Genomic DNA, 10,104 nt, shown 5'->3' with positions numbered 1-10,104 from the left:
ATCAAAAAAATGGGCTGTGGAAATAAATAAAGAGTTCTCACTGGAAGAAATACAGATGGCATATAAACATCTAAAAAAATGTTCTACATCCTTAGCCATCAGGGAAATGCAAATTAAAACTATCTTGAGATTCTCATAAGTCATATCTAATATTAGAAAAAACTATAATATGCCCATACTACAAAGAATAGCAATGTCAATATTTATTATCATTATTATTTTGAGAGAGAAAGAATGGGTGTGTCAGGGCTTTCAGCCACTATGAATGAACTCCAGAAGTGTGTACTCCCTTGTGCACATGTGTGACATTGCAGAGTTGCATCACTGTGTGTCTGGCTACATGGGACCTGGAGATTTCAACATGACTTCTTAAGCTTCTGAGACAAGCACTTTAACCACTAAGCCATCTCTCAAGCCCATTGTTAGTATTTTTGAGCCCTCATATGTTACAACACTTAATAAAAGTTAGTAGCTATAATTATGTATCAGATTCCACTCTTCCTATATCATGTCATTTAGTACTCTCCTAGTCAAATAAAAAGGAGATTATACCCACTGCACAGGTTAAAAGCTAAAAGTGTACAGAAAGTAATGTGACTTTATTCTAACTTGTATGGTCAGCAAACGGCAGAAGTTTACTTGGAACAGGGCCATGTCATTCTAGAACCTGTGTTTTTAACCACTCCCTAGTGCTTTGTGGGATGCAGAAAAGGTAGATGACAGCTTATATTAAATTCCATTTTGGGCTTCTGACTTTCAATTCAGTTTCATAGATTCACACACATGCTGTAAATCCTTTCCTTCCACCTTGCCTGATTCTTGCTGAAAGGTCCATTTGTCTATTTACCTGACTCTTACTGAAAGGTCCATTTGTCTCTTAGCCCTCATGCTAATGCCCTTGAATTCAAAGACTATTCCTTCCACCAGAACTTTCACAGGCTGAGAGGCCTCTTTATCTTCAAAGGGATAAGGAACCCAAATAAGATTGCAGGGTGCTTCCTGAAAGGCACCTGGCATGACTACAATTGGTAAGATCACTAGGATGCAGGAAGGGAGGCTATCTTTACTACAAACAAAATTTCTACATAGACTTCTTCGGGATTTCCAGAAAATGTCTCAAAAAAGGAATAAGAACCTACCAAGGTCATGTATTCAGGCCTTGGTCTGGTTCATTACTATTTTAACATAAAATAAATGAAAAGAATGTTACCTCTCTATCAGCAGCCTTCACATGTCATTAATTGTGCTGAAATTCTTGCTTCTCAGCTACTAAGGAGCTTCAGCTAGACTTCAAATGTGAGTCTCCTTTTCCTTCCATGTCCTCGTAGTGTTCCCTGTCTTTCTATCCTGCCACACATTCTCCCTAGTCTTAGCTGGAACTGCTCCTCCCCTTGGCTCAGTCGTGGTTTCTAGATTGATGCTCAGTTTTATATGTTTTTGCTCCTGTATATTTCATTTTTTCCCCTTAAATAGTTCTTACCTCACCTCTGATATCAAGAACCATCACAATAGGTACCAAGGGGCAGGAAGGTCATGTACCCAGACTTCACTCTCACAAAGAATTGAAAACATAGCCCTTTGGTTTGTCTGCAAATAAAATTAAATACAAAATAACAAAGATGCAACAGAAATGAGCAATGAAGACATGTTTCGTGTAGCTTTACATTTAGGCTCATAATTGGGGCAGTCTTTATTCAGGCATTACTCAAGGACAGGAAAAAGTCCCAGAAATGCGTCCAGAGATGATTTCATCATTGCTATCATCACAGTGTGTACTCGCACAAACCAAGGTACATGAATCACAAGCCAGTATGACTTTTCTTGGAGGCAGGATCTCTCTCTATCCCAGGCTGACCAGAATTCACTATGTAGTCTTGAGGCTGTCCTTAAATTCACAGCCATTCTCCTACCTCTGACCCCTAAGTGCTAGCATCAAAGACATTCTCCACCATGTCTGGCAGCAATATATATATTTTTTTATGCAACCACCATTGTATATACAATTATTGACCAAAATGTGATTGTACAAAGCACTTCTATGCCACCTAGCATGTGTTATAAAGATATGATTAAAAAATAAAATTTTTTTCAATATTTTGTCAATTATCCTCAGTGATAGGGACTGAACACAGGGCCTTGTGCATGTTAGGCAAGTGCTCTACCTGTACCACCAATCTATACCCTGTCTACATAAACTTTCATAACTCCCTTTACATGTCATTTTACTTTAAAGTTTATTTTATATTATTGCAATAGTCTGCTGCTGATCTCTTCATCAATTTATTTCCACAAACTCAGATCTTCCAAGCCTTACATCTGAATATATATAGTTGTTTTTCATGCCATGGAAAATACAATATTGAAGCCAGCTAACTAATTGGTCTGCTTATCTGAATGTGTTTCTGCAGAAATGTAGAGAGCTGGCAATAGTGATGCCATGTTACGAGCCTTAAGGACAGTTGAAGTCATTAAGGTCCCTGAAAATGGCTACAATACCTTAATGTTGAAGCATTTTCATAAGACTTAATTTTAATGTAACTTGTTCTAAGTTTAATGAAAGCTAAGAATTAATAAATTGCATATTTTTTGAAGAAAAAAAAGAAAATACAATATTTTTCTATTTTCCATGCTAGACTGTGAGCTGCTTCAGAACAGTTTCCTTAGGGCACCAAGCATATGAACTCTAGACTGATTCTAGATATATTTTACTTATAACACTAACAGACGCATTTCAATCTAGTACCCAGCACCATTCTTTGCATTTTAACAGCCATGATCCGGGAACCAAGCCTTCAAAACATATAAGTTTATGGGGTCACCTAATTCAAACTACCACACTCTGCTATACCCCATAAATTGATGACTACTTATGATGGAAAATGTGATGCTTTCAGTCTAGCTTTAAAAGTCCCCATATGTTTTTTTCAGTCCAAACATTGTTCAAATATCCCCAACATGTAAGATCTCTTAACTTTGAGCTATAAAACCATAATGGCCCAGAGTAAACATTCACAATGCAAAAAGATATCATTGGGCAAAGCAAAGAAAGACTGAACCAATGCAGGATCTAAAACAAACAGGGAAAACATCACATCTTGTAGCTCCATGTCTAACATCTATAACCAGTGATGAAGTTTCTGGAATTCAATTCCACTCTTCAGCTGGGCTACTTATAGCCTGGAGTCATAACTCTTCTTGGCAGCCGCCTCACAGTCCTGGCTCAGGTCTCCACTATAACCCATGTTCATCCTCATTGTTCTACTGGGTCTTCATACTGGCATTTCAACAACCCATGTTACCCAGTGGCCATTTCCAAAAATCAAACTGTGCTGCAGCTCCAATGACCCTCTCTTTCCTACTTTTGTTATATACCCATAGTAGCATGCAGGCTATCATCTTGTTACTCCTTGAAGGAATAAAACAGACTTTCAAGAATAGGTTGTTCCTTTGGCATTCATTTCCCCTACTTTCAAAAGAGCCAGCTTTCTTTCTGCTGTCCCAATGCACAACAGCTGGCCCAGTCTCAATGACTGTAATCTCTTAAACAATTGCAGCTGAATGGGCAGCATTTTGGACCCAAATTTTGTTTCTTTCAGTGTCACATCCATCTATTCACACAAATCCATTTCTTTTTTATTCTTTTATTTTATTTTTTATTTTAGAGAGAGCAAGTCAAGAAAGAGAGGGGGAGAGAGAGAATTGGTACACCAAAGACTCAGCCACTGAAATCAAACTCCAGATGTTTGTGCCACCCAGTGGGAATGTGCGACCTTGCATTTGCCTGGCTTAACCTGTGGGATCTGAAGGGTCAAACATGGATCCTTCGCTTTGCAGGCAAGTGCCTTAACCCCAAAGCTATCTCTCCAGCCCACACACCAATCCATTTCTATGCAATGCAACCCTGCACAAGCATTCAATACACAGGAAGAATGCATTAAGCCTCTCACATGAACTGCTTCTAGCCCAGTACAGACAAAATTGTTTCTTCCCCTTATAAGCTAAACCTTACAGTTCTTTCTGCATTTAGGTCTCTGAACGCTGATCAGGATATTCTATCAAAGCTGCTTACAGTACTGCAAGGTTTCAAATTTTTCCACATTCCTCCCACAAATTAGTTCCAAACAACCAAAGCAACACAACAATGTTTTGGCATTAATGACCCCACTTCACCAATTTTCTGTTGTAGTTATCTTCTTCCTACCAAAAGCAGTTGATAGAAGAAAAGATACATATAGATAGATAGATAGATAGATAGATAGATAGATAGATAGATAGATAGATAGATAGATTTTTGGCTTACAGTCTCAAGGTAAAGTTTCAGGATGGCAGGGGAAAGCATGGCAAGGGCAGAGTCTGGACATCACCTCTGTTTCCACCATCACAGCAGGTGGAAAACAGCATCAGGAGAGTGATCCAAATTCTAGCAAGGGGGAGCTGGCCATAACATCCATAACCTGCCCCAAACAGCACACCTCCTCCAGTAAGGCTCCACCTCCCAAATTACCATCAGCTAGGGACCAAGCATTCAAAACATATTTGTTTGTGAGGTATACCTAAATCAAACCACCACAGATACATACTAAGTAGTGGGATTGGTAGGTGATAGTATAGTTCTATTTTTAGTTTTTTTAAAATAATGTTAAGAAGACATTTTAAAGCTTATTAATCTAGTCTGTTTTTTCATTGTTATGACAAATACCTGAGAGAAGATCTTTTTATTTTATTTTATTTTACTTTGTTTTTCAAGGCAGGGTCTCACACTAGCCCAGGTTGACCTGGAATTCACTCTGTATTCTCAAGGTGGCCTCAAACTAACAGTGTTCTTTGTGCCTCTGCCTCCAAAGTGCTGGGATTAAAGGTGTGTGACATCCTGCCCAGATCTAGAAGAAATATCTTAAAAGAGTAAAGATTTAAGATTTATTTTAGCTCATATTTCAAGAGTTTCAGTCCATGAATGGATGATATCAGTGCTATTAGGCCCATGACAAGGCAGAAACATCATGGAGGAAGAAAATGGCAGAACAAACCTGTTCATCACATAATTTCATAGCTTCTGGGAATGGGAGATAGAGAGAGCAAAAGGACGCAACCAAGATATCCTTTAGAGATACATCCCCAATAATCTACTTCTTCAAACCAGGCTCCATTTCCTATAGTTTTCACCGCCTCCTAAAACAGTGCCACTATATGGGAACCAATCAACCCTTCAACACATGAGCCTGTGTGGGACATTTCATATTCAAAGTGTAATAGCTGATTTTCCCCAAGAAGTTTTGTGAGCTTGAATTTGCTCCATAATATCTCCCTCCTCATTGAACAGAGATTTGGAAACTATCACCCTTTCTGCATTCAGAAATCTCTTATCAAAGGCACTTTCTTTTATTCAGGCAAATAAGCTTTTCCCACACATCTTCAGTCCATGGATTCTAGCCCTATTTTCCTATTTTGTGGGTTTGATTTATGGGTAGGGTTGTGTTTCCCAAAAATTGATACATTAAGATCCTTTCGTCTATCACCTCAAAATGGGAACTTATTTGCAAACAAAACTATTGTGGGTATAATTAGCTGAGCTAAGGTCATATTGGAGTAGGGTGAGGCCCTAATCAAATATGCCTTTATTCACTTTATCAAAAGGACAAATTTGGAGCCAGGCATGGTGGTGCATGCCTTTAATCCATCACTAAGGAGGCAGAAGTAGGTGGATGGGCCATGAATTTGAGACCACCCTAAGACTACAAAGTTAATTCCAGGTCAACCTGGGCTAGGGTGAGACCCTACCTTGGGAAAAAAAAAGGAGAAATTTGGGTATAGTCATGAGCTCACAGAGCATGGTATTGGGAACATGAAAGCAAAGTGTCTACAAGTCAAGCATGCTAAATATTGCCAACAAAGCACTACAAACTAGACAGGCTTAGAACAGATTCTTCTCATAGCTCTCAGAAGAAGCCAAACTTTATAGTTACTTGATCTCAGAATTCTCATATCCAGAACTGTGAGACAGTATATTTCTGTTGCTTAAGGTACCCACTGTGTGGTACCTTGTTGAGCTAGCTCTAGAAAATTAGTACAGATTTCTTTTAAAGATATTAAGAGGGTGGGAGATGGCTCAGTGGTGCTTGATTGACTGGTCTGGGTTCAGTTCCTCAGTATGTACGTAAAGCCAGTTGCACAAAGTAGCATGTGCATCTGGAGTTCATCTGAAGCAGCAAGAGACCTTGGTGTGCTCATAGTCTCTCCTCTCTATCTCATCAATAGTAAAAAAAGGGGGGGGGGGGGTGGAGAGATTTCTCAGTGGTTAAGGTGCTTATCTGCAAAGCCTAAGGGCCTGGGTTCAATTCCCCAGTACCCATGTAAAGCCAGATTTACAAAGAGGTGCATGCATCTGAAGTTAGTTTGCAGTGGCTAGAAGTCCTGGCATACCCATTCTCTCTCTCTCTCTCTCTCTCTCTCTCTCTCTCTCTCTCATAAATAAATAAAATAGTTTTAAAAATATTTAAATGGGGCTAGAGATATTGCTTAGTGGTTAAGGTGCTTGCCTGCAAAGCCTAAGGACCCATGTTTGACTCCCCAGATACCATGTAATCCAGATGCTTAGGGTGATGCAAGCACAAGGTTGCACATGTGCACAAGGTGGCGCACGCATCTGGAGTTTGTTTTCAGTGGCTGGAAGCCCTGAAGCACCCATTATCTCTCTCTCTCTTCCTCTTTCATGCTCTCAAATAAATAAATAGATAATAATATTTTTTAAATATTTAAAAAAAGAGGAAGACATGTGTCAAAAAGTTGCTTAGGGCTAGAGAGATGGCTTAATGGTTAAGATACTTGCCTGCAAAGCCTAAGGACCCAGGTTCATCTCTCTATATCCTATGTAAGCCAGACACACAAGGTGACACAAGTGTGCAAGGTTGCACATATACACAAGATAGCACAGGCATCTGGAGTTCGATTGCAGTGGCTGAAGCTCCCTGGCCAATTCTCTCTCTTTCTCACTCTTGCTCTCTCATAAAAAAATAATTTAAAAAATAAAATATAAAAATACAAATTAAAGTTATTTAGGAAAATATTGATAGTGATAGGTACTCCTATCTATTGAGCTCTTATGCTTTGCCAAGAACACTGAAAGCAGTCTTCCTCAGTGTGATCCCATGATGGGGTATATTTTATCCTCATTAAAGTATCCATATAGTTGACAGAGTAATGAGTCTTCAAAGATGTCCACTTCCTAACCCTTAGGGCATGTGGATATGCAAGCTTAGAAGTGAAGGAGAATGAAGTTTTCAAATACAGTTAGGACTGCTATTCAGCCGGATGAGACCAATTACCTGGGGTCATCTACATGTACACAATATCATGACAGGCCAGAAGGATGTGAGGCCATGAAATAGAGAGAAAATATGTGAGGAGGATTTGTCCCCACTTTTATAATCTTGAACAAAGAGGAATGTGGTGATGCGCCAAGAAATGCAAGTACCCTAGAGAAGCTGAAATAGGATCTTTCCCAAAGCCTTCTGGAAGAACATGGTCCTGCTGACATCCTGATTGAGCCCAGGAAGATCTGCTTTAGAGTTTAGTCTTTGAAGCTAGAAGAAAATAAGTTTATGTTGGTGTTGGTCACTATATTTGTAGTAATTTGTTACATAAGTAATAAATACCATTTTGTGGATAAAGGACCTGAGTCTAACAGTATTTGTCTTATCCAATTAATAAATATGAAAGCAAAACTGGACCTCAGGTCTGTATAATATAAAGTCCCTCTTTCCAGATATTGTGATAATTTATATTTAAAAAAAGCAAATTCAAAACCCCACTGCCACAACAGCCTTTCCATCTTCCTTCAGTGTCATGTAGAATAAAAAAAAAAAAAATCCTTCAACGAGTCCTTGATGACAGTTTCCAGTATCCTATCCATCCAGAAAAATATGGCACACAAGCTAAGCTTGAACACAGTGCCAATCTGGCTCCAGTATCATTTTTGGGCATTTCAATCAGTCTTTTGCCAAAGTGATAATTATAACTCATAAAATTTAAGCAACACTTTTTTGAGTTAAAAATGAAGTGGTAGTTTTTGTATATTGACAAATTGGCTGTGAACTTAATGTTCCTACAAAATGAGTCATTTGAGTTGGAACATTCATTTGAGCAGCCAGGTCTACATCACTATGAAGGGGGTGCCATTGCTCTGTCCCTACACAGATCATTTCCAAGAAGTCCCAATGCTTGCTACAGCCTATAGCTACCATTAGCTCAGGCTTCCTTCTCTTCACTCTAACTCCCAGGCCCTAGAGGCAATAAACCTCCTACTAAGTAATGTCTAGTTGAAGAGTCACCTGGTCGTCCTTGTCCCACCCAGAGAGAGAAGTCATTGCTTGAGACAGACTTAATGGGGCCATAGCTCTATATAACAGGTAGGATCTTTGTCAGAACAAGTAGGTAGACTGAGTTATGAGATATAAAATAAGCCACTCAACAAATAATATTGGCCAGAAAGACAATCAGAGATCAAGGAACACATCAGTTCACAGGACTAAAATGTTAAATTTTCTGAACCAGTTGTTAAAGCATAAGCATTATTAAAAATTAAAGCAGTTGGGGGGCTGGAGAGATGGCTTAGTTGTTGAGCGCTTGCCTGTAAAGCCTAAGGACCCCAGCTCGAGGCTCGGTTCCCCAGGTCCCACGTTAGCCAGATGCACAAGGGGGCGCACGTGTCTGGAGTTCGTTTGCAGAGGCTGGAAGCCCTGGCACGCCCATTCTCTCTCTCTCCCTCTATCTGTCTTTCTCTCTGTGTCTGTCGCTCTCAAATAAATAAATAATTAATTTAAAAAAATTAAAGCAGTTGGGCATGTTGCACACGCCTTTAATCCCCGCACTCAGGAGGCAGAGGGAAGGTGATTTCCATGAGTTCGAGGCCACCCTGCGAGTACAGAGTAAATTCCAGATCAGCCTGGGCTAGAATGAGACCTACTTTGAAAACCAAAAAAAGAAAATCAATCAATCAATAAATAAAATAATTAAAACACATAAACCTAGAGCTTAAGGTACATTAAAGACATAGAATAAAGAATAAAAGCTTAAAAGTTGTTTCTTCTTGATAACTTTATCACAGTTTACAACTCTCTTCTTGAGGCTTGAAGTTATTTTTGTTGATGGTTTCTGTCTGGTTGAAATACTATGGAGTGGTGCCACCATATGTATCTCCCCAGTTCCACATTCAGGGGCAGCACACTGATAGCTTTCAACCAGCAACAGTGGGAGTATTTATACTCGAGGAATCAGCAAATGCTATAAATGAGGGCATCTTTCTCATCCCTGGCTGGTTGTCAAACAATTCCCAGCACAACAGTTCCCAGTAGAAAGCTTTCCCCCTCACTCCTAAACACACACAAACACTGCACCCCACTCACCCCAATAAGAAATTAAGTTATCTGTCTCTTCATTTCATCCAATAATCATAAAGGGCAAAGTAAACATGTCTGTTTCTTCTTCTTTTAAACATTTTTTTTTTGGTGTAGCTTAAAAGATTCGATTCACACATCTATATTTCATCTGTTTCCTCTAAATTTCAAAGTCAATTTGAATTTTATAATAACACAGAGTTAGAATATTTAAATATGCTGTCTCAGAAAGTAGAATTTTAGGAATGAGGATTCTGCAGTGGTTTTTGGTGTCTCTTGATCTCTAATGTCTGGGACAGTATGAGAAATCTCTTAGGACATTTCTCTTCCTAAATTATCTTCTTTTTTTGCTCATGGTACTGGAATCTGTTAATTAAAGATATGCTGAGGTCTCGCTTAGACTCTCAATTTCATTAATCTCATAACTTAATCAAGTTTTTCCTGTTTAGCAGAAATCCCATCCAAAATGTTTCGAGAAGTTGTGGGTTTGTTTCTTAGGTAAAATGGTAAAAGGGGGATAACTGTTTAATAATTAGACACTTCCCATTTTTTCCTTGTTAAAATCACACATCGTAGATGGTGTGTGATTTGGTGGAGAGTAGGTGTCTATCAGGTGGCAGGTCCTGGAGTTCAATCCCCAACATGAAGAAAAAACAAAGTGTGATGTCATTGACCAGAGAGCCTCTATACAGAGTTAATCATCTCTGAGAAA

General features: G+C 39.0%; 1 non-coding gene across 1 annotated transcript; it reads left to right on the top strand.

Annotated features, from left to right (window-relative positions):
* The first annotated feature begins 2,362 nt into the window (after positions 1-2,362).
* LOC123461949 lies at positions 2,363-2,495 on the top strand. Its single transcript, XR_006637993.1, has one exon. It is a non-coding gene; the product is annotated as a small nucleolar RNA SNORA33 (small nucleolar RNA).
* Positions 2,496-10,104: the final 7,609 nt, after the last annotated feature.

The sequence above is a fragment of the Jaculus jaculus genome, chromosome 6 (genome assembly GCF_020740685.1).
Source record: "Jaculus jaculus isolate mJacJac1 chromosome 6, mJacJac1.mat.Y.cur, whole genome shotgun sequence".
Taxonomy (NCBI): Eukaryota; Metazoa; Chordata; class Mammalia; order Rodentia; family Dipodidae; genus Jaculus; species Jaculus jaculus.
The sequence above is the reverse complement of the archived record's forward strand: the minus strand, read 5'-3'. Positions and strand labels throughout refer to the sequence as shown.